This window comes from Acanthopagrus latus, chromosome 3 (genome assembly GCF_904848185.1).
Source record: "Acanthopagrus latus isolate v.2019 chromosome 3, fAcaLat1.1, whole genome shotgun sequence".
NCBI classification, from domain to species: domain Eukaryota; kingdom Metazoa; phylum Chordata; class Actinopteri; order Spariformes; family Sparidae; genus Acanthopagrus; species Acanthopagrus latus.
The window spans coordinates 8,592,744-8,615,007 of NC_051041.1; the positions used below are offsets into that span (position 1 = coordinate 8,592,744).

At 40.7% G+C, this 22,264-nt stretch overlaps 1 long non-coding RNA gene across 1 annotated transcript; it reads left to right on the top strand.

Annotated features, from left to right (window-relative positions):
- Positions 1-20,650: 20,650 nt before the first annotated feature.
- LOC119017134 lies at positions 20,651-22,006 on the top strand. Its single transcript, XR_005074345.1, has 3 exons — positions 20,651-21,472; positions 21,616-21,717; positions 21,799-22,006. It is a non-coding gene; the product is annotated as an uncharacterized LOC119017134 (long non-coding RNA).
- Positions 22,007-22,264: the final 258 nt, after the last annotated feature.

Consider the following 22,264-nt stretch of genomic DNA (forward strand, 5'->3'; position numbering starts at 1 on the left):
ATCTGAAACTGAATGCTTGCATTTGTGTTCCTGTCGTAGGGGATGTCAGGTTCTTTGGGGGTTTTATATGCCTCACAGAGACAATGTTGTTTTCATCCTTGGCTCCAGAGTAAACAGCATCGTCTCAGAAGTCATTTATACTTTCCAAGACACCTGTTGCTCATTTCAAAAGAAAAGCAAGTCGAGTAAACATGTTTATTTTGTCGGGCAATCATTAAGGTTGACATTTCGGAGCTGCCTTTGTTTTGACTGACAACAAACCACAATGGTGTTACACGCATTAAAGGGGCAATGTCACATTAAATCAACTCAAATGCATTCAAGATCCAAAGCTACTCAAAGCTGTTATGGTTGTAACAAAAAGGGACACCAATGCAGACTCCAGGCAGGGAAATGGCAGAGCAAAAAGCAAGCAGAAAAACTGAAAATACGACAATATTTGAATTTGACTGGATGATGATGTGTGATATTTTGAACATCGGGTGACTGGACCTTGAGTTGTGAATGTTTTGGTTTCGAGGTCAAGGACGTTGGACTCAAGGGATCAGCATAGTAAAACCACAAGTAAATATCACAAGACAGCTTCAAAAGAGGTCGATCCAGAAGCTGACTAGAAATAATTACTATTCTGCATCTTACACGCTTTTTACTGCAAACAATAGCTGCAGAAGGCAAAATCCTGCACACGTTTATCCAATTCTAAAAAAATGATTCTACCCAACGACTCAAACTGTGCAGCAACTTCCAGTAAATGTTGCTGCTGGGCTCTTGACTGTGTCGTCTAATGTCTCATAGTGGTATGGAAAGAAATTTAAGACAAAAAAAAACGAACAGAGAAAATACCAGGACCCCTAAAGGCCACCACCAATTTTGTATATTATGGCATTTAGGAAAGACAAATGACTCACACTGCAATGAAGCTCAATTATTCATTTAGCTGAGCTTAAACACGGTTTCAAATATGGACCGACTGATAATAAATGTCAGCACTTTTCCCGAATGCTGTTGTCCCAAGAATACACATTGACAGCTTGTTGCGAAGACATCTCCTGGCCCATTTAGACTTGTACACCCCACTCAGCTCGGCTCATTTATATTCGCATCCTAATAGCTCAATGTCAGATACAGAGCCCGAAGCTTGTCATTATCACAGAAAACAGTGCGGATGAACAGAGGTACTTTGTTGGTTCGTTTTTACAATAACCTGAGTAATTCAATCAGCCCATGCCTTCTGAACTTGGACATTGACGTCAGCACCTTTATTAGCTTCCTATTTGGGTTTAAGTCGACTGATATCTGTCACTGCCAGCTGTCACCTCCTGTGTCTGCTCTCGCTTCCTGGGAATTAGAAACAAGCGCAGCAGAGCCCTGAAAAAGAGAATCACAGGAGGAAGACCAGATCCCACAGAGATTTTGATATCACATGGGCGCACAACTGCAATGGCAAAGCCTGGCTTGAATTGTGAATGACATTTAATCGAGAGACTTAAAGTGAAATCAGACATTGTGTGCAATAAGACAGATAAAGAAATTCGAGGGGAATCTAAGGTGACTGGATCCCATTAGGATTGCATGATCTTAAGGGGTTAGTGATGTCATGAGCTGTGCAGGAGTATCCCCCTATGGAGTCTAGTACTGACGATAACTGGAGGCGAATGGGGCGAAGGAAGGTTGCATGGATCTGACACCGGAATGACGTCTAGCTGCAGTTAAGAAAAGGAAAGCAGGAACAGTTCTGAAATTTAACAGCAACTATGTGATTGGCTCAGAAAGATTGCGAAGTGAACTGAAGGTGTGAAGGGCCTCAGTCACATGAAGTTGGAAACAAGAGCGTGAGCAAAGAAAGAGAGACAGACTGGCTCAATCACAGTTCCCCTCAGAACAGAGTTACAAAGGGTCGTGGTTTAAATATTCCACAATGAAGTAGATCAATCCCTCACGACCCTCATCCGTAATTGTGGCAGTTATGTACAGGAGTATACTCCATAGTGTGCCCCTTAAAGATGCCATGTAGCCCTAACACTTCACCCTACCTCTCAATCCCAACAACATTTGGGGCGCTCTACCTTCAGGAGCAAACACGCAAAACCCAGAGTGCAGGGCGAAGTGGTTGGGGCAAGCGCAAGTTACTGAATCAGGGTGATATGAATGAGCAGCCATGTGGAAGACTTCCTGATGGACTACCTCAACATTAGATATATGCATAGGAGAGCAGAGGCAATTTATTTAATTGTGATTTCATTAATCTAATCTAAAACATAAAACCAGCAGTACTCGGCTGTCTAGTGAACACCAGAGCTAAGTCCTTGACCAGAACGTTGGTGTTCCTCGCGTCGGAAACTCTGAAACACGTGGCTTCAAACTTAATACAATGCCACCTTGATTACACAAAGACATTCCGGTGCTGTAGCCTTCCACACTGAGGAATGTAAAACTTCAGTCCTTTCAAAAATAGATTGATTGGATCAGTTTAGGTCCTGGACCACCAGAACACAAAGGACGATTAAGCTAAACTGCCTCAGTGATGACAGATTCACAAAATGGTGTGTAAATGGTGTAGCTCCAAAATGACTCAACAAACGTCTTCCCACCGGTAAGATGCTCACAGGCGTAACAACAGGTCCAGTTGATCAAATATGACGCTAGTAGGAATCGTTAGATGGGTAAAAGTTCTTTCGGATATTTTAATGCCCAGGATTCTAAAGAAATGTATACTGAACCACAAACCTGTCCGCTTTTTAGGCAAAACAGAAACACTGGCTTTTAAAAACACACCCCTGTACAGATAGATGTGTAGGCAGCTAATGGACCAGTTCTAGTGTAACAAATAACTGCCTGTTAATGCCAAATGTGAATATTTTATTATGTTTTTTGTGCTTTCATATGCAGCCACTGCCTCATCCACTATCTCCACATGCACACACACACCTCCACATCATCTAAACACACAATGGAAACAAGTCCGACCTCCTTGCTGTGATGCTTGATGTTCTATCAGATGTGCACACGCATTGGTGTCTCAGCTATGGACTTGACAGACAAAATAAAATAAACTGAACTCACTAAACAATGCTGGCTTTAGAATTTCTCAAGGGAACCGGAAATGCATTTGGATATTTTTCCTGATTTCCTTTTATTACTTTGTTAATATGAATCACCGCTTCTCTTTGCAAGAGCCAATTACATTTTCAATTATGCGGCGCTAGATACTGTAATGAATATGGAGGAGACGGTGTCGGGGAAGGCCTGTGCGTCATTGTCGGCCTCACACTGTTTGGGTCAGATTGAGGACTTGTGAGGTTGCGGCCACTCACTGTGCACAGTTTTGATCACTGGCACAAGCTCTCGTCTGATTGCTCTACAATAGCTGCCTACACACACATATACTTGCACACACACACACACACACAAACACATGCACATTAGGTAACACTGACTCATGTTTAAAGTGTGAAAGCAGCTTGGAGGTTCTCAAAAAAAAAAAAAAAAGGCAATTGTTGTAAAATCAAATTACGCAAATGAGTGTTTCTGTTGTCATTGTGTATGGAAATGACACACCGTCTCTGGATCCAAATCTACGCTCAGCTGGTTCAAATAATTCAGTTTCAGAATAAAATAAGTGTCATACACTCAACATACTTATATAACTGAATTGGAAATGGAAATGACAACATTATCATTCCACAAAGGTACATTTTATCTGTATCCCTGGAGCTTTAATGTAATCTGAGTGTGTCATGTTTAAGGGATTCATTACTCTTGAGGGCAACTGTATGATGCTTTAGCGATCATCTTGGTGGCATCTCAAAAAACATGTTTGGACCGCTCTCCTGCTGAAGAGGGGGGAGAGAGAGGGGTCAGATCACGACTCTCTGGAATCAGCAGGTGGAAAGTTCGGCAGCATCTGTGATCACAATAGTGATAACGTGCTGCCTCAGGTGAGGGAGTTCATCTTGCTCATGAGTAATCGTAAGATTGATGGCCAATTTGTTGAAAGTTTTTTTTGTGCACTGTACCAGACTGCAGAGAAAAAGGAGGCGAGTCTGAGCAGAGTGCTCTCAATCAGCACTCCAGTCCTTACTCACCTGTTCTGGGTCTTGACAGACAAAATGAAATCACAGACATAACTGGCTAAAATCTGCCCCTTTTAATGAAACCCCCCCGTGGAGACAGCCAAAGTAGTTCAGGCATCTGGTATGGATGCTTCCATAGAACCTCCACTTTGAGACAAAGAACCAGAGGGAGACCCCCTGCAGACTCAGAACATGATGGAGGGATTACTTTCTCCATCTGGCCCGGAAAATGTTGGGATATGGATGCAGTTGTTGGACGGTTATATCATGGCGCTCTGCAAGGTCCTAATCCTGCAGTTGATAAAATGCCTAATCACTGACTTGTTGTCAATGTTATACCACATTTATCCAGCCCAGATGCCAGGATTAACAGTTGGCAGTTAATGGTTCTCCAAACCACAGATGCATTCACATTTGCACAGTCGAAGGCTGCTAAGCAAGTTGTCGAGATTGTGTTTCAACTTTTGTAAGTGTGTCACCACTGGATTTTTCTTAATGAGACCTCAGGACAATTTCCAGCCATGCTTGTGGTGACAAAGAGCACATATTATTTTGATGGGATGTTTGGAAACCTCCAGCCATGTTTGTGCCAACAAGACTTGGTGTTGTCACAAGACTTTGGGGCATCTGCCGCCATGTTTGTGGTGACCAAAACAGGCATTTTAACAGTTTCATTGCGTGCCTAAACCTAAACAGATCATCAAGCACAGTGTCTTACAAGATAAATCAGACAACTAAACCTAAGGAAATGTAAAGTTGCACCATTAGAGAAATATTAAATTTCAAAATATCTGTGATTTACATATATGTACATTGCCAACATGTTGACGAATATTTTTAGCCATCCAGGTCATGGTTATTCTAAGTGCTGTATTGTAGGCAACTGGACATGTTTCACTTTCTCAAAGACATCTCACGTCTTGTACAAGAGGCCTCTTAAGTTCTAACTACCTGAAGAGGAGTTGGGGGCTTTTAAACTCTGCGTGGGAGTGTCACTTGTAGGTTGTTGGCCCAACTGGCCATCATGTGGGTTGTTAGGGCCAGGTGAGCCCAGGTGTGAATGGTTGTCAAGCTGTCTGGGGAGAGAACTCAGTACAGCATTGTAGGTGGGTGATGTCGTAGTAATGTCGTAGGCCACCTCCTCTGTTGCTCCTCTGGTCGTTCCAATTTCACATAGATGGATTATTTCATTCCTCTTTCAAACCATCTGTGTTCTCTGACCAAAATGTCTACACTGTTGTCCTCAAAGAAATGATTTTGCTCCTGCAGATGTAAGTGGACTGCAGAGTCTTGACTTGAGGAGTTGGCCCTCCTGTGTTGTGCCATTCGTTTCGTACATTGCCAGACTTTATTTCAGGGATTGGGTTTTTATTCTTTTTTGCATAAACGTGCATTGCCAACATGATGATGAAGGCTCTCTGCCATTCAGGTCATGGTTATTTTAAGTGGTGTATCGTAGGCAACTGGACATTTTTCAGTTTCTTGAAGACATCTTTTTTATCAAGTTTGATATGGGTGCATCTGTGCATAGAGGGACTTTTGCCTATTTTCATTAATGCTGGTGGTTTTAAACGTTGCAGTATATCAGACCATCTGTACTAACCCTCTGGGTGCTTGATTGGAATTGATTCTGTGGTCTTCCCACTAACTCTGCTGCAGACTTCAGGACCAGGGTCATTTTACTTACATAATGATTTACCATAGTTGATTAACACAGAGGCTAACACCCAACACATCCTCAAACACAAGAAATGTCAGTGGAATTGTTTTAATGAAGTTGCTGCTGGTTGTTAATTAAAGTTCACTTGAATTGAGGTACAGTGTCTGCTCTACATATTAGCCACCAGGTTAAACAGATTAATAGGATTCCCATTCCCTGACAGCACTGTGCCCAAGTTCAAGCTCTGCATGATAAAAATGTGTTTGAAGAACATTAAATACTGTCAAATGAAAAGAGGCTTTATGAACACATTAAAAGCAAAGATAGAGAGAGCTTTTAGGCATGAAATCCTGCCATTAGCAGCTGTGGAAGTGCTTTTAACGTGTTGGGTCTCAGGTTTGCAGGAGAATCTTTTCCTACATTAAATTGGATGGTCCCTCACAGGTGCATTTTAATTAAACGGACTAATTTGCTGAATAATTACTGGTATCGTGTGCAACATCAGGCTCAGATAATGGACTAAACACAGAGTCCAAAGTCTGAAGTAATATCAAGTAAAAGTCTTGATTGTTATTTGTATTCAGAGTGGACGTATGAACATTACATATTCACATTGCGTTAGCTCGCTCCGCTTTAAGTCTGTTCCAGGTCTGACTCACAAAATGTGTGCAGTGATCATAACAGAGGGCTGTAATAGTTCAGTAAAGGCTTCATAATAGATAATGACAAGAGAAAAAAATGACCACTTTTCTCCATTATAGTCAATGATACCTAGTTCTCCTGCTTCCTGTGTAATGTATTATTTAAAAGGATATTGGTTGTCATGAACAATTATTTAGCTTTGTATGGATATGACTCAGAATTGTTCTGTTTTTGAGCCATGCTGGCTGGCGTGATGGCAGTGTTGGTCAGTCAGTGATGGAAAGAGAGGCTATCGGTCAATCTGCTGGTCAAACACTGTACACTGAGTATACAAAACCTACCACTATTGCATGAAAATTTGGCAAGTGCAGTCCAAACCAAATTTCCAGGAGACAAAATGCTGATTCAGTCAGAATTGAGGCAAAAGTATATATATAGTATATATTTTTGTCCATGTTACCACTTTGTGTTTGTAGGTTTTGGTTTTCAATTCTATGCTGTTGCAGCACTGTGCTAATAGTCTGGTTAGGTTTAGGCCCAAAAGCCACTTGATAAACATCACCGCTAACACAACTCTAAATTGCCCACGTCTCTTGTTAAAAGTACCTGTTGTTTATTGCAACAAACACGTCTGGAAATTGCTCCAAGGTCTCCCTTAAAATATCTGGTGCGCTTGTAAATCTTGAACCATCATGGTGCCATCTCTAAACCGTCCACTGGTTTGATGCTTACAAATGTTGAAACAAAGTCTCGAACTGCAGGCCTTGTGTTTGCCTGTGTTTTTTTTTATTAACATATCAGTCGATGACAATTAAGACAATAAATACTATTAAATAATTATGTGGAACCGTGAACCATAGAAATACACACATACAAACATAAGTTATGTCTCAAAGCAAAAGTTTTACTTCAAAAATGGAATGTATATTCAATACCATTGAATAATGAGTTTTGGACATTTCAAGCATAAGAAATGCAGCATTATTAAACCCATAAGGACACAAAGTGGATCGGAACAAAATCAAGCAATAGCAATGATTATTATGTTTGCATTTGTGTGTGAATATGAGACAGAGATAGAGGATAGATATTCATATTTCTTAGCTTTTCTTTATATATTTTTTTGTCTCCTAGATAATGTTATTGCAGCCAACAATTCTCTTTATTATTAATAATAATACACTCAGCCAGCTCACGTGGAACATTTTATTAGTGTGGCTACGGAATACATCTTATTATTCATTGCCTCAGCTCTGACCTTAAAACTCATTGCAACATAAACTTCAAGGTATCCTGTGGAGTTTTCATCAAAGCAGGTGCATTTTGGGTGATGACATCCGTCACACACACCTATTGCCCCTATATTGAATCCTGATAACTTAGGACTTGGGATCGGTGACCTCCCGTCTAATGCCATCAATAGTTTTCCACTCAGTCAGCATCTATATCTGATAACAGAATCTAGCGTCATTGAACTTAATGAGCAAGAACATGCTTAGGTGCTAAAAGCGTAATTCCAAAGGGGAATACAGACTGACAGCGTTTTGACGGACAGCATCAAGGCTTGAAATCAGGATTACACCACTGTTTTTTTTCCCAAGCATCAGGTGGCATCAACACTCTCGAAAACCTTAAATCTGCCTATTTCACAGCCACTTGGCAGATAATATGTAGCTTTCATCGTGATACTGAGACATTGAGGTTAGCATGTCACCGTGCTGCGGATGTAGGAATGCTTTCAAGTTAAACAGCTAAACAGTCATGAATCGCCAAATGGTAACTTCTTTTTTCTGTCCACTGTCAGCAGCCATATGTTTACTTTTTGTTGAGGCAATCTCACCCTTATTAGTGTTTAACTGCTAAATCCCTAAAAGCCCTACATCTATTTTAAGGTGCAATTAAGATAGACTCTTAAATAGGAAAACAGGAAAAAGGTAGTAGAGTCATTTCTTCTCATTTCCTCTGGTGTATAATTAGATTTTTTTTTTGTATTTCAGCAAGTCTCTGTTTCCTAATGTAGCTACAGTCATAATTGGCTTTTCTGTAACAGCGGAAACTCAAAAATTCTGTGTTTTCTTGTTTTCAGAGGTAATTCATCTTCCATCAATACAACAAAGCCATTCTCACTAATGTGTTTCTCGAATCACCAAAAATACATTTCTCATTAACTAATTCCAATCAGTCATTAGAGTGAAGTAATTTTTAAACTCTAGTCTGATCTGCTTTAATCCTCACTTCCACCATACTTTTTTTTTTTGGTTTGCAATCACCAGTCCCAGCACAGAGAAGCCTGAGAAATTAGTGAGAAAGACAAAGGAGAGTTCTTTACTTTTTTCCCCATTTTCCCCCAGTAAACATCGTATTTAATCTGTAGGCTTAAGCTTGGCAGTGACGCATGATCATAGCAGGTTTTAATTCCTTGTTTTAATCATTGTTTTGATGCTAGCTGGGTTTAAATGTGTCCACGGCAATAAATCTTTAAAGTGTGCCTGTGGTGAAAGTGCGAGGCACTTACCATGGCTGGGGGAGTCTGACCGTAATTGCCTCCACACTGCGCTACATAGAAACAACTTGTGGAGTCATGTGATCCATCGAAATATTTGAACATGTAAGTAGTGCACCCTGGCGGCCCAAACACAAGACTTTGTCTTATTAATACATGAATTAGTTATATTCCCAAAGCAAGTGTTTTGATAACAAAAAGTTGGAGTAAAAATCCAATAATTTTTGGATATTTCAAGCATAAAAAATGAAGCATTTTTAAACCTTAAATAAGTCAAATTGGATCTCAAAAAGTTCATGAACTGCAGAAATGATTATGATGCTGTTTGTTTCTATGTGTGTGTGTGTGTGTGTGTGTGTGTGTGTGTGTGTGTGTGTGTGTGTGTGTGTGTGTGTGTGGAAATGAGAAAGAGAGAGGACATATTTGAGTTTGGTTATTTCTTTCTTTCTCCTGGAAGATGTTATTATAGCCAAAGATTATTTTCATTATTATTAATAAATCACTCAGCCGACTCACATGGACTACAGACTGTCTTATTATTCATCGTCTGGGATCCAACCTTAAAACTCAGAAACTGTAAGGCTTTAAGTGGAGTTTTCATCCAAGCAAATTCATTTTGGGCGACTATATTCATCACATGTGATTGTACATACCCCTCACCTTGTATCTTCTTTACTTTACTTTACTAATTGACATTTTTGCCACACAGCTGAGCGACACATTAGCTTATTGCATGAGAAGTGAGTGTAAGAAGCAGCTGAAAAGTAGATTTTAATCATTTTTACCATAATAGCAGCAATTTATTCCTAAGAGCGTGACCAGACAGTGCACCCGGATGCAGGCTTGTTAATAATCCCAGGAACAGGAAGCGACTTTGAGATAATTAATAGGAAGCACCAGGATCTAAATTCATGGTACTGAACCCCAGTGAGATGTTCTGCGACATGTAGATCAGGTGCCTGATGACAACACAACCAGATCTCCACAGTTCCTGCTTTTATACGTCACATATAACGTGCGAAGACAAAGTGACAGTGTGTGTGACGGTTGTGATTCAATATTTACAGCAGGGATTAAAGGTGCAATATGCAAGAATTTTAGCTTCAAACATTAAAATAATTAATCATCATCAACAGTACATGAAAAAGAGCTATTTTGACTAACCATCAAGCCCTGGGCCTAAGCTATCTAAGATACATGCAAACAGCATTTAGCAATTAAGTTTGAAATGTGCTGACCTGCTGCAGCCATTCTCACATATTGCACTGTTATAATGTGATCTGTACGTGTAAACGTAGTCTTAAAGCAACGTAACCTTGTTTTACAACTTACATAGAATACAGGCTGTTATACAAGTTCAGAGAAAAGTAATTCAAGAAATTCAACAAGTGTAAACAATAAATTAAAGCAACACTGGAGGGAGAAATAACTAATAACTGTCATTTCAGCTTCATTGTATGTGTTGCATTTGTGTGTTCTGGGTTTGTGTGGAGTCTTTTAATTTTCGTTGCCCTCCTCTTCTTCTCTGCTCCTCACCAGCCTGATGTTCCCTCTGCACCTGCGTTGCATGTCCTTCATTAGCCCGGCCCTGCTCCCGGCGTTCTCCCACTCATTACCCATCACCTGTGTTTCTCTGCCTCTCTCCACCTGCACCTCGTCCCCTCGTTGGATGGTTTGCTTTAAAATCCAGTCTTGAGTTCATCTGTTATGTCTGCCTGACCCTCGCGTTGCCATTGATCCTTGATTTAAAAAACCATCAGTTGCACTTCCTCCCTGTCGCCTGCATTTGGGGTCCACCTTATCGGTTCAAGCATGACATTTGCGTCCAGCTGATCTGTTAACAAGGCATGTGATTTGTCAAGTCAGAGAGTAGCCATGCAAACTTGCCAGTACTGTTAACATCAAGACAAAATGACACAAAATGATTTCAAAGGAAGAATCTTAAGTTTCCTCAATAACTCACAAATCCCAGTGATTTTTGTTTATTTAATGGAGTCTGGTGCTGATTTGCCAGTGATATATATATATATATATATATATATATATATATAGATATATATATATATATATATATATATATATATATATATATATATATATATATATATATAGATAGTAAGGATGAAAAGAACCAGAGCAGAGTGGTGCACTGATAATACTGATTAGATACACATGGATTGTGTGTGATTATGTATAACACAGAGAAACTCGGCATCAGCATGAATAGACCTGCTGATGTGATGACGGTTAGGTTTTTACCCACGTTCCTTAATTAGGGGGTTTATTTCTAGTATTACTAGACACGTATTTTGACCTGACTAGTCCCCTCTGCGTGAAACAATGTGACGTCGGTTTTAAACAGTTGGTTTGAGAAAATTCATCCCTGCGTGCGAGGCAAAAAAAAAGAACAAACAAACACCGAACAATAGAGCCGCAATAAAGTCTGTGAGTAAAGCTAATACACTGGATGTAACTGCTTGTGTTTTTTCCCTTGCTGTTGCCGAGAGATAAAAAGCAATCATCGGCTTCCCCTCTGGCTTTTGAAAAAAGCTGAGCCGGTAATGGCAAACCGCGAGGAAAGTAGTGATTCACGGTCACCCCTGACCCCCTCCTTCAACAGGGAAGAGCTCCTCTGATGGTGGCCTCCAGTGAGACTGTGAGAGAATACGTCACACGCAGAGAAACTCAACCCTGCGAGCACAACTGCGAGTTCATGCTGGCGTAGGTTGGAAAAATGTGTTTGTGTGTGTACGTAGATATCGCTCTGCGTGCCCGTCTGTCTTTGTGAGCAGGTGCTAATGCAAGGGGTGCTTCCTTTTTGTGCCTCGGACCCTGTTTGTCCTCTGTGTACGTTTGTGGGCAGGTGCTCCATGTGGCACATGACTCACTTACAGTTTTCTATATGATATCTAGTTTTAACTGTACTGTATGAATTTGCATCACTGTGAACGTAGGAGCCGACACGGTGCCAAGTCAAATGTCTCTGTAGTGAATGACTCCTCCCACATAGTCTAAATACTGCCACATTCAAAGATATTTCCCTGCCAGTCCTTGCAGCACATTTCTGCTGTCACTGCTTATTCTTTTGAAGTGGTTAACAAGATTTTCATCACTGAGATTTTCCCTTTTTTTTTTTTTTTTTCCTGTTTCCGCCATCCGCAAAAAGGCTTTTCCGTCTTTAGAGGTTGTATTCCACATTCTGAAACAAAAGCAAATGCAACATATCAGCCTAAATGTCTTGGGTTAACGTCCTCCACCAACAACAGCTCTCTAGTCATTCGGATTAAGTGGGTGGGGGTCATCACCAAATGTCACCCTAAGCCAACAAAACCTGCCAAAGCTGCGCATTTGCATTTCTGTCTAGTTATTTGCTCTCTCGCTGAGGGTCGGATGAAAAGATTGGTGCCACTTATTTCTGTGTGTGAAGTACGGAGCAAAAGCCAGGAGGCGTTTAGCAGGTGGAATCAGCTCGCCCGCCTCTGTCCAAAGTGCATAAATTCCACCCACCAGCGCCTCTAGCTCGCCAATTAACATGTTACATCTTGTTTGTTTAATCATTTTTTAAACATTTTTTGTTTTTTGGGGGGTTTTTTTGCTTGGGTTTTTAGAGGAGGAACTATTATGTGACAAAATCCCTTTTTGTGAAATAGACCAGGGTGACTCTACTCCAGCCTTCTGTTCTCTGCTTCTGAGTCTGCCAGCTACAAAACGTGACTGTTTTTCATGACGCCCAGACGATTAATCCTACTGAAAGTGGAGTAAAAATGCGTACTGGAAAAAAAGTACTGGAGAAAAAATCCATACAGATGGAAACTTGGGTGTAAGTTTTGAAGTCCACAATACATTACATCCTTAACAGTATTAAAGAATCAGTCTAACAGCTAAACTGTAGGTATGGTATATTTTAGCTCCACATTGCTTGTCTGACATCTCCCAAAAGCTTGAGATCCCAAATTGATCTTTTGCAATCCCTTTAAATGGCATGTTCACTAACATTTTAGAAGCTACACTGAAGATTTCTGCTGTATACGGAGTGTAAATAACATCTTTTCAATTCCATTTGGGATTTTTGGGCTGCCAGAAACTTGAATTATTCTGAAGGAGCTGTAAGGAGCCTTTTTTTTAGTCTTCAATTGTTCATTTATGTTTTAAAAAAGTCTCCATCTCTTTCAGTTGCCGAGGAGAAGGCTGCAGTCTCCTCCAGAAAATGTTTCGTGGACTACGAATCTTCACATGACTTTCCATCACCATGGGCATGAGTGGATAATGACTGAGTTGTAACTTTTTGGTTGAACATATCCTGTGTCTTACATGAAGTAATTCATGCAGCGCTGCCTTGTTAAAATGCACTGCAAAACATTATCATACAAAAGTTGTGAACAGAATCTTATTCCCTAAACTAAGATTTATTGTGTTTAATGCTCAGTGAAACGAGCAGAGAGCCAAAGTGTTTCCTTGCAAAAGGACAACCACATCCATCTCAATGGAACACAAGTGCTGGCAACACATTTTTATTTTAATTGCTGTTTTGTTTTTTATCTTCCCCCTTAAAATGTCTGAAGTTTAGTTTGTTGCAATGTAACAAAGAGACTACAGACGACATCAGAGCATTAGTATGCAAAGCACCTACTATAAAAGCAATACAACTAGGTGGTACAAACCCTTACAGGGATAATTGTCTAAGTGGAAGTGTAGTAACATTCCTTTCACACTAATAGACTCTCACAGACGTAAAGGCCAGAGGAAACATTTGGATGAGGTAGAGAGACAAAATGACTGCTGGTTCATCTACAAAGGAACTTAGGTTATGAAGAAATCTGTGGGGGAGTGTTAAGGTCATCTGGTGTGTCACTTCCTCTAGTAGATGAACTCAGAACGAGCATAAGTGGTGACAGAGAGGCGTTTCACTGGGAGATGAGAATTAACGAAGCGCCAAGTTTGACGCACTTTCTATCATAAACAAACGTCTCCGGTAATGTTGCAATAATGATAATGCATGATTCACGCGGAATTGTTCCAGAGTTTGATCGTCCTGAAATGTTTAATTAAGGACTCTGAAACACCGCCACAATAACAAGAGGTAAGAAAGAAAGAAGAAAAAATAATTGTGTAATCGACCGTTTTTCGCATACACCTTCTAGGTGGCAGGTACGTTTCCAGAAAACACTTAGACAGCACAGCCACCGGCAGGTACCCGGGGAAAAGCATTGCTCTCAGTGCTGTTTGAAAGCACAGGAAAATTGATCCAGTTCATGATTGCTGCACCATGTTCAGATAGACCATTTACCTTTAGGGTGCTTAATGTCTGACTTATAAAAATCAATTCATATGCATCGAATAAGAGTGCCTGTCAAGTTCAACACAAAGGATGGGAAGTGCACAATGGAAAAGTAATTTATCCGACACAAATTATGTTAATAATGGCAGCGTGATTGCAGTGTAATGTCAAATGCTGCGATCTAACAGCACAAACAGGTCTGCTGCTAAAGACAGCCGGTTCTTTGCTTATTGTCAGAAGGCATTTATAACAGCAGCATGGTATCTAAAAAAGGGGGGGATGAAACTGCTCTTGGTTCTGTCTGTACACATTTTTCAGAATAAATGACACTAATAAGCAGCTATAGAATTTATCTGAGACAAAGATAAATGCATGAAAAAGGATTTTTAAAAATCTGCACCCAAAGGAGCCGGCATGCTTCAGCCAAGGTGGATGTTGTGAGGTGTCAAACATTTTGTCCAAAGCAACTCACGGTGATTCACACATACATTCATACGCTGTTGGAAGTGGCAGCCATGCAAGGTGCCGACCAGCACATCAGGATCAGTTTGGGGTTCTGTACTTTGCCCAAGGACACTTCGACATGTGGGGGGAATTGAACCAGGTGACCTTACGATAACAAGAACTTTCCAGACTCAAAAAACCAACAATCAATCTGATGACGTATGCAAAGGCAACTATACGAATGCCTTCCAGGGTAGACTGTCTGAAATTGTGCACCATTATATCCATATTTGAACAACAGTCACGTCTCGCCTCTCCCTGTGATAGCTGACTGTTTGCTCCGGCTGTGGGGCCACTGAGACATTTGCCGAATGTTGTTGTGAGAGGGCCGGGTGGAGCGGTGAGGCACGGCCCCTGCTGCTGCTCAGAACAGGCTGGAGAGTCATGAGCAGCTCAACCAGTGCTATGTGAGAATCTCTTCTAATCTGGAGCCATTAACAGACAGAAGGAGAGGTCAAACTCACTTCACAATGTCAACCTGACATGAGTCAGGCACACATGTCCACCGACAGGGTGATGTATTGAAGTTTCACTCACGGTAAATTTCTTCCTGTCCTGGAAGTAGCGACAGGTGACCACATGAAATATAGCTCTTCCAAGATTTCCTGCGTTGCCCATCCAGATTTGTTCATTTGTTTGGACTGCCTTCCCATTCCAGGACTGTAAATTAACTTGTTCTAAACAGTGTCTGTATCTTAAAGTGAAATTCTCACCAAAAAGCAACCTAGGCTTTATTTGTGAATGTATATGAGCATAATTACAACGAAAGAGGCACTTTTGAGATTTACCGTAGTTTCTTTTTCGGGCAAGCACATTTTCAATGGAGTGAAACTACGGTAAATTTTAAAGGTGCCTCTTTCATCGTAACTATGCTTTTACACAAAGGTTTGACTCATACACATTCACAAATAAAGCCTAGGTTGCTTTTTGGCGAGAGTTTCACCTTAAGGATATGCACTAACACATCAAATAATTGATGTAATTCTGCCTCTTGGATCTCCTCCATTCACCACTCTCTGAGGGTTGAAACCAATTTACCTGCTGACGTAAGTGGGTCTATTACAAGCCGTGCTTTTTCACACGTCACGCCACATATAGCTGCATGAATAATGGCGAAATGTGCAAGTGGGCGTCAGCACATAGTAACATACTGCTGTGTATGTTGTGTAAAAAGTTCAGAATAGCAGCATCAAGAACAGTTTTCTCAGTTGTTCCTGTTGTGCATTCATATAAATGGAAAGTGTGGGAAAAACCAAGAACACACAAACTCTGAACAGAAATGTTTGACATTTCAGAACTCAAAGTTCACCTCTAGTCACTGAGGTGCAGTGTCCCTTATTAATCAATGCTATATTTAAATCATATATCTAGTAGAGAGATCCTCCCCTGCCAACAAGAAGAGCATTTCATCCTCCACAGTCTTTAAATAGCTGCTCTTTGAATCGTGATTCACTCATTGAAGGATTGTGTCTCTGATTCTGACAGACTGACAGCAGAAAAACATGATGATGAAAAATCTTGGCGCGTAGGCGGTGATGGAATATTCATGACAAATTTCATGTCTTCATTTTGTACCCAGTTGATCATACTCGATGTGTCAAAATAAACCCACAACAACAACAACAACTGTATTTGTGTCCAGAATGTTTTAAATGTACGATGTCCAACTTCAAAAAAGTATTGTGGAGTTTTGATATTCTGCCATCTTTGTCATCTGGCTGAGCAGAGCAGAGTCCTGTTGCCACGGGGTGACTGAATCAATGAAATACACCTGTGGCCACTGACCTGCAGTCCACTCAACTGTACCAATAAAATATGACAAAAACATCACATCCTAGTGACGCATTGGACACTTTTTCCTTGTGATATATACCTTATGATGACTGAAAGTATACGAAAAAGGTTTTGGTTCTTCAAGAAAGAAAAAGAGAGCCATGTCTAAAATAACGATGCCAAACATCTTTGGTCAGATTAATTTCTTTCATTATTTCTTGATTTTGTTTTCTGTATCTATGCTGCAATTACAAAAAGAAAAACTGCACTTGAACGGAACTTTGGTGTGATTGTTTTCTCATAGGAGGAAGACTTGATTGTGAAAAGCTAAATGCCCCTCCAAGCTTCATTAACTTTTGTGGCCGTCTCCTCAGCTCATTTTCCCGAGAGGGGCGGGATGACGCTTCCCACCTAATGTTCAGGACAGACGTCACAGACAGTCATACTCAGGCCTCTGTTTGTTGTGATTAAATGTGCGGAATCAGTGACAAACTCATAAACAATGACTTTGTTGCTCAGTGCATGTGAGACTAATCTAACCACCTATTGTACTAATGCATGATCCATCATAACAGAATAGCAAAAGTTCAGTGATTGTAATAAAGACACTGGAAGTTTGTGTTCAAAGTGTAAATACTGTGATGCAGGAGAACATCAGAAATCAGAGATACGGTATGATCTGTAACTGAGAGATCACAAGTGCAGTGTTAAAGTGTGCAGTGTAAATCGTTGAGAAAGATGATGAGAAAAGATTGAAAAAAATCACAGTTCGTCACCATATCAAGGTGATAAGGCCCTGTGAGTCCTCATAGGATACAAATTAGAAGATGGTCTGATTAGAAGACATTTGTCAGCCCTTACAGTATGAGAGACAACTCCTCCAATTTTCCACGTTTGTTTGCAGGCCAATACCACTGCATATGTGAGAAAAGTAGTATACAGCCTTCTGTGGCACCAGAGGAAGCTATACGTAACCTGATAAATTGCCTCCAGTGATGTCACACAGTGGCAAAGCTGCATTGTGGGTAACATAGGTGGCAGGTTTTGAAAGCAGTGCACTGGTCTATCATTGCACTCCTATAATACTGTTGGTCTAATTAGACAGTCTAACAGCAAATGATCGACATTGATACAGCAGAGCCAGAAGTATCCCAGTTTTGAGTCCCCCTTTTCTTCCCTCTCAAAAAACCCGGTGCCCACATTACCCACAATGCATCGTTGCCACTGAGTGACATAAAAGGAGGCACTTTATCTGTTTACATGCAGCATCCTTTGAAGCCACACAAAACTTTACTTTCCCCAAATACAGTAGTATTCCCCATGACCTGTAGACACATTTCAATGTGTATAATTGAAGTTACCCTTTAAGTCTTATGATTGTTTATGATATGATGTGTCTATTTTGTCTTTGCTAAACCTTTACTAAGCATGTTCGCTGTTTTTTAACATTTATCTATACTTCATTAAACATCTATTTGCAGTTAACTACATGTATTGAGAGTAAAACGCTTCTTGCAGTCACCGGCTCTAAAACAATGCCTTATTTTTTTATATCCCTCTCTGACTAACACTTGTTACAAGGTCCTTAATAGGGTTTAAATTCAGATAACATTAAACAATGCACTACAGCTAAGAAAAAAAACAACATTAATGAAAACAACAGCTTGATTTAATTGTGGTCTGATGAAGTCGCTTCCAACTTTGGCATTCACGTAGTCATTGTAAGACAACTGGTATCATTATAATGACACACTTTCAAAACAAATATGTAATCTCAGCATTAACCTTTTTTGGGGAAACAGGCAAAATGAAATATTAGCAGGGCAGCCCTTGTTAGTTGGGTGAAGAGTTTGCTCTGATCTGCTGTACCTCTTGACTCTAATTACAGCGTTTCCAGCACAGGAACAGCAAAGTACCCTCTCAATTACAGAGTGAGAGCTGTTTTAACTCGAGCCAGCTCGAAGGTTTCTATACATGAAGGAAAGATGTAGGTCAAATTCACAACATACACACAAATCATGGCGTCATTGACACACGACCAGGTCTGTAGTGTAAAAGGTGTAATGCATATAATGCAATCCTGGAAACATCCTACTCTTGGCAATCCAAAGCTCCTTTGGTGGCCAAACAACACCAAAACTCTTACTGAGCTAACTAGCTGACAGCCTCAAAAGTTAGCAGCAGCTTGAAATTATTCTGATGATATGATGCCAGCTTCTTTTGGAGTATGAATTTGAGGGTTAGGGTTAGGCGTCATCATCAATAGGGGACCTGCCTGAGAGCAAGATGAATTGGAACATAAGCAAGCAAATAAAACAAACTATTAAGGTGTTTTCTTTTGTGATCAAATATTGGAAAGTTAAATCTCCCAAAAATGCTCTGTAAATCTGATTATGATTCATGCTGTGAGTGGCACACTGTGAGGGGGAACAAAGGTTATGACTGCTGTGTTCTGTTTGTGTTTAGTGTTTTTTGTTGCACACACTGTCGGCGCTCATAAACATTTAATGAAGTGAAAGTAACTACGTAAAAAGGACATTTGAATTCATACAGCACTGAGGAATTTCTAACGCTTGCCAGTTGGAAAAACGTCTCTTATCCTCCTCCAAATTCTTCTCTGAACCCTTTTCAGAAGTGACCAGACACAGTCTGAGAGTCAATAGGCCTTTCAGATGAAGTAGCCTTCGTCCTTGCTCCAAGAGGACCAAGCTTCGATCCTTGACTACCATCTCTTCTTTGTGAAAGACAATTTAGATCAGAAGTGAAAAAGTAACTGATGAGTTGAACCTTTGAACACATGAAACAAATACATTGCATGGTGTTATTCATTCTCACATGTCAAAGATTTGTTTGGTAGTGACAGGAGGCAGCAGTAAGAACTGCAATTTCAATCTTCTTAGTGAGCAGAGGGTTTACTTCAATAGACTTAGCGGCCACTGTGGCATTAAGATACAAAAGCATCTTGCTAGGCACAATTATGGAACCGCTATTTAAATAGGCTTTTTGCTGTTTCTGTCTAGCTAACCAGTTGCTTTCCCGCATTAGAGAAAACTCATTTCCTCATGCAAAAACCTTTCAAATCTGCATGGAGCCTTTTTTTTTTTTTTTAGTAAAGCGTGTTTTTAATTCTTATTGTATTTGTGCTCAAGGTGGATGAATAAAAACAGTGTCACGTGACGAAGAAAATAAAGACTGACATTTAATACATTTATATGTTTTATACAAGTGTATGAGTTTACAGCCTCACTTGTGTCTCTGTGAGTCTGTCACACTTCAGCATAGAAGGATGTCAATGCAGACATTGTCAGACAAGAAGACCGAACAAAAGGCCATTTTAATGAGCCAAAGCTGTAACCCGAATAACAAAGGTAGGAAAGCAAAAGGGCTGGGAACAAAAAGCGAGGGCTAAAGTAAACACGGTAAAAACCAGATTGACACAAGATGCAGTTAAGGGGATGAGGTGCAGGTGGAGAGAGGAGAAACACAGCTGAGGGGACTGAGTAGAGTAAAAGCTAGGAAGGGAAGAGCTGACAAGCTGGATAAAGCACTGGGATCAGGACTGGGCTAATAAGGCTGATGCGAAGCAGGTATGCAGGTAAAAGCAAGCTCGGGAAAAACACGGGATAAAAACAGAACACTGGGAACACAGGTGAGCAGGAAAAGGGCAGGAAAAAAGACAAAGACTGGAAATGAAAAAACCCAAACCATTTCAGGGGCTGTGCAGACAAACAGCTGTGCTTTGAGCTGAATACTAAAATCAGCATACTACTCTGCTGCAATGACAACGTCGACATGCTGAAGTTTAGCAGGTGTAATAAGCCATCGACCAGTTCTTGAGAAGAAAAAACAAAAATGCCTGCTGGTGGCACTAGAGGGAAATTCAGAAATACACCAAAGCTAAAGGGATTCATACTCTAGTGGCTATGATTGAATGGCAATCCAACCAAATTGTGTTGAGACACAACAAAGTGGCTGACAAACATCGCTACATCTTATGAACCATGCCGCTAGCAGGCTAAAGGCTAAAGTAAAACTTTTAACTAAAGTTGAAGTACTAACATTACTGCTTTTTTCACTGAAAACTGTGTTTTGTCAAGCCAACAAGATAAAACTTTAGCTCTTTAGTGACACTAAGTGAACTTTGAACAAAGGAATGTTTGCTGTTAGCTGTTTGCATTCAGGCATGATATTAAGCTAAGCTAACTGCCCCCCTCGCTCTTGCTCCATGACATCCAGGAATTACACCCACCGTCTGTAAAGGTTTCGCCACAGTAGCTAAACCTTTACAGCAATGAGTGAACTGGCACGACTTCAATATCAGCTGAAATCTCAAAGCTCAGAGGTCTATTATTCATTAGGTCTCCTCAGTTGCAAATTGGTCTCTTTGCTGAAGTGTTCCCCACATGCCCAGACAGGCACCAGACAGCTATACTCACACATTTTCCACAGTCCTCTGAGCACACGGATGAGTCGTCTCATATCAAAGCCACCAGCAATTTACAAAGTGTATCTCTTAGACCTCTCCAGAGAGTAAAGCATAGTCATACTCTTACAACGTGACCCAATGCAACATGATAAGTCTTAAGTGTGTGACTAAATTACTTGAAGTGAGAGATGCTTAGAGTGTAGACATCAGTAATGTTTGGTTTGTTTATTTAGTCTGAAGGCACCAAAAGACAAGTACCATGATTGTATGTGTCTTACCGCTTCTTAAGTTTTACTCTCTGTCTCTCCGTCTCAATATCTGTGTTTTTTATTTCAATTAAATCTTTCTGCCAGCAAATCGCAACGCCATCCTCCCACTGCTGCCACCCCTTTTTGCAACCTATCCACAAATCAGATATGAGATTTCTTTGTTGAAGACTGTGTCAGCGAGAGGGAGGAGGAGGGATGCCGTGATCCCAGGGATGGCTACAACATGTGCTGTGGCAACCACGTGCAGCTCAGCTTCAGAAAGACCAGGGGACCGGCCGTGGATTCCCAAAACACGCACACGCCACTGACACCGACCGTCGTCATCCGGGATGATGGAGTTTGAGGTGGCGATTGTGTTGAGTTAGCAGAAATGTACCCGGCGGTGCACATGTAGCGCCAGAGACACTGTATAAAATAGTTCCCTCTTGTTTATTCAACAGAATGCTGAACTGCTGTGAACATAACATGATTTTTGATGTGTTGGTAGAGGACGCAGCACGAGAGTGAGGCAGACGGGGAGGCTGCTCTGACACCGTGCTGAGTCTGGAAACATCCACAGCACAGAGGGGAGGAGGGGGACTCAAGTAAAGTAAGTAAAAACCTCCCGCCCACTATGTCTACCCTAATGCAGCCATAGATCATCAGCAGACTCACCTTTATTCCCCTCAAGGTGCAGCGCGGCTTGCTTTATTTCTTTTGTGCCCGGCGGATTGTGCAACACTTCCTGTGCAGAGTGAAAAGCTGCAGAACATCTGCAGTGGAGGTAAAAAACCAGCAGAGATGAGTAATGCTATGAAGCATTCGATACATTTTGTATTTTATCTTCTCTGATTAATAGAGCATTGTTTTGTAATGAATAAAGTGTGAAACATCACGCACTTTGCACATCTGTGTGCATGTTCTTAATTACCTGTAAAATCCAGCAAACTTCATTTATGTTCATAATGGATATGAAATATTAAAACTGTTTTGTTTTCATAATGCATTTGTTAGTGTTGTTGTTAGTGTCTGCTGTCTGCCTCAGTTAATCCTCTCATATTGATCCAGCTGCTGCTGCAGATCATCACAACACTTGTATTCACTGAGGGTGAGGCTGAGCTAACGTCACTGTTGCTTTTTTTTTTTTTCTTCTTCTT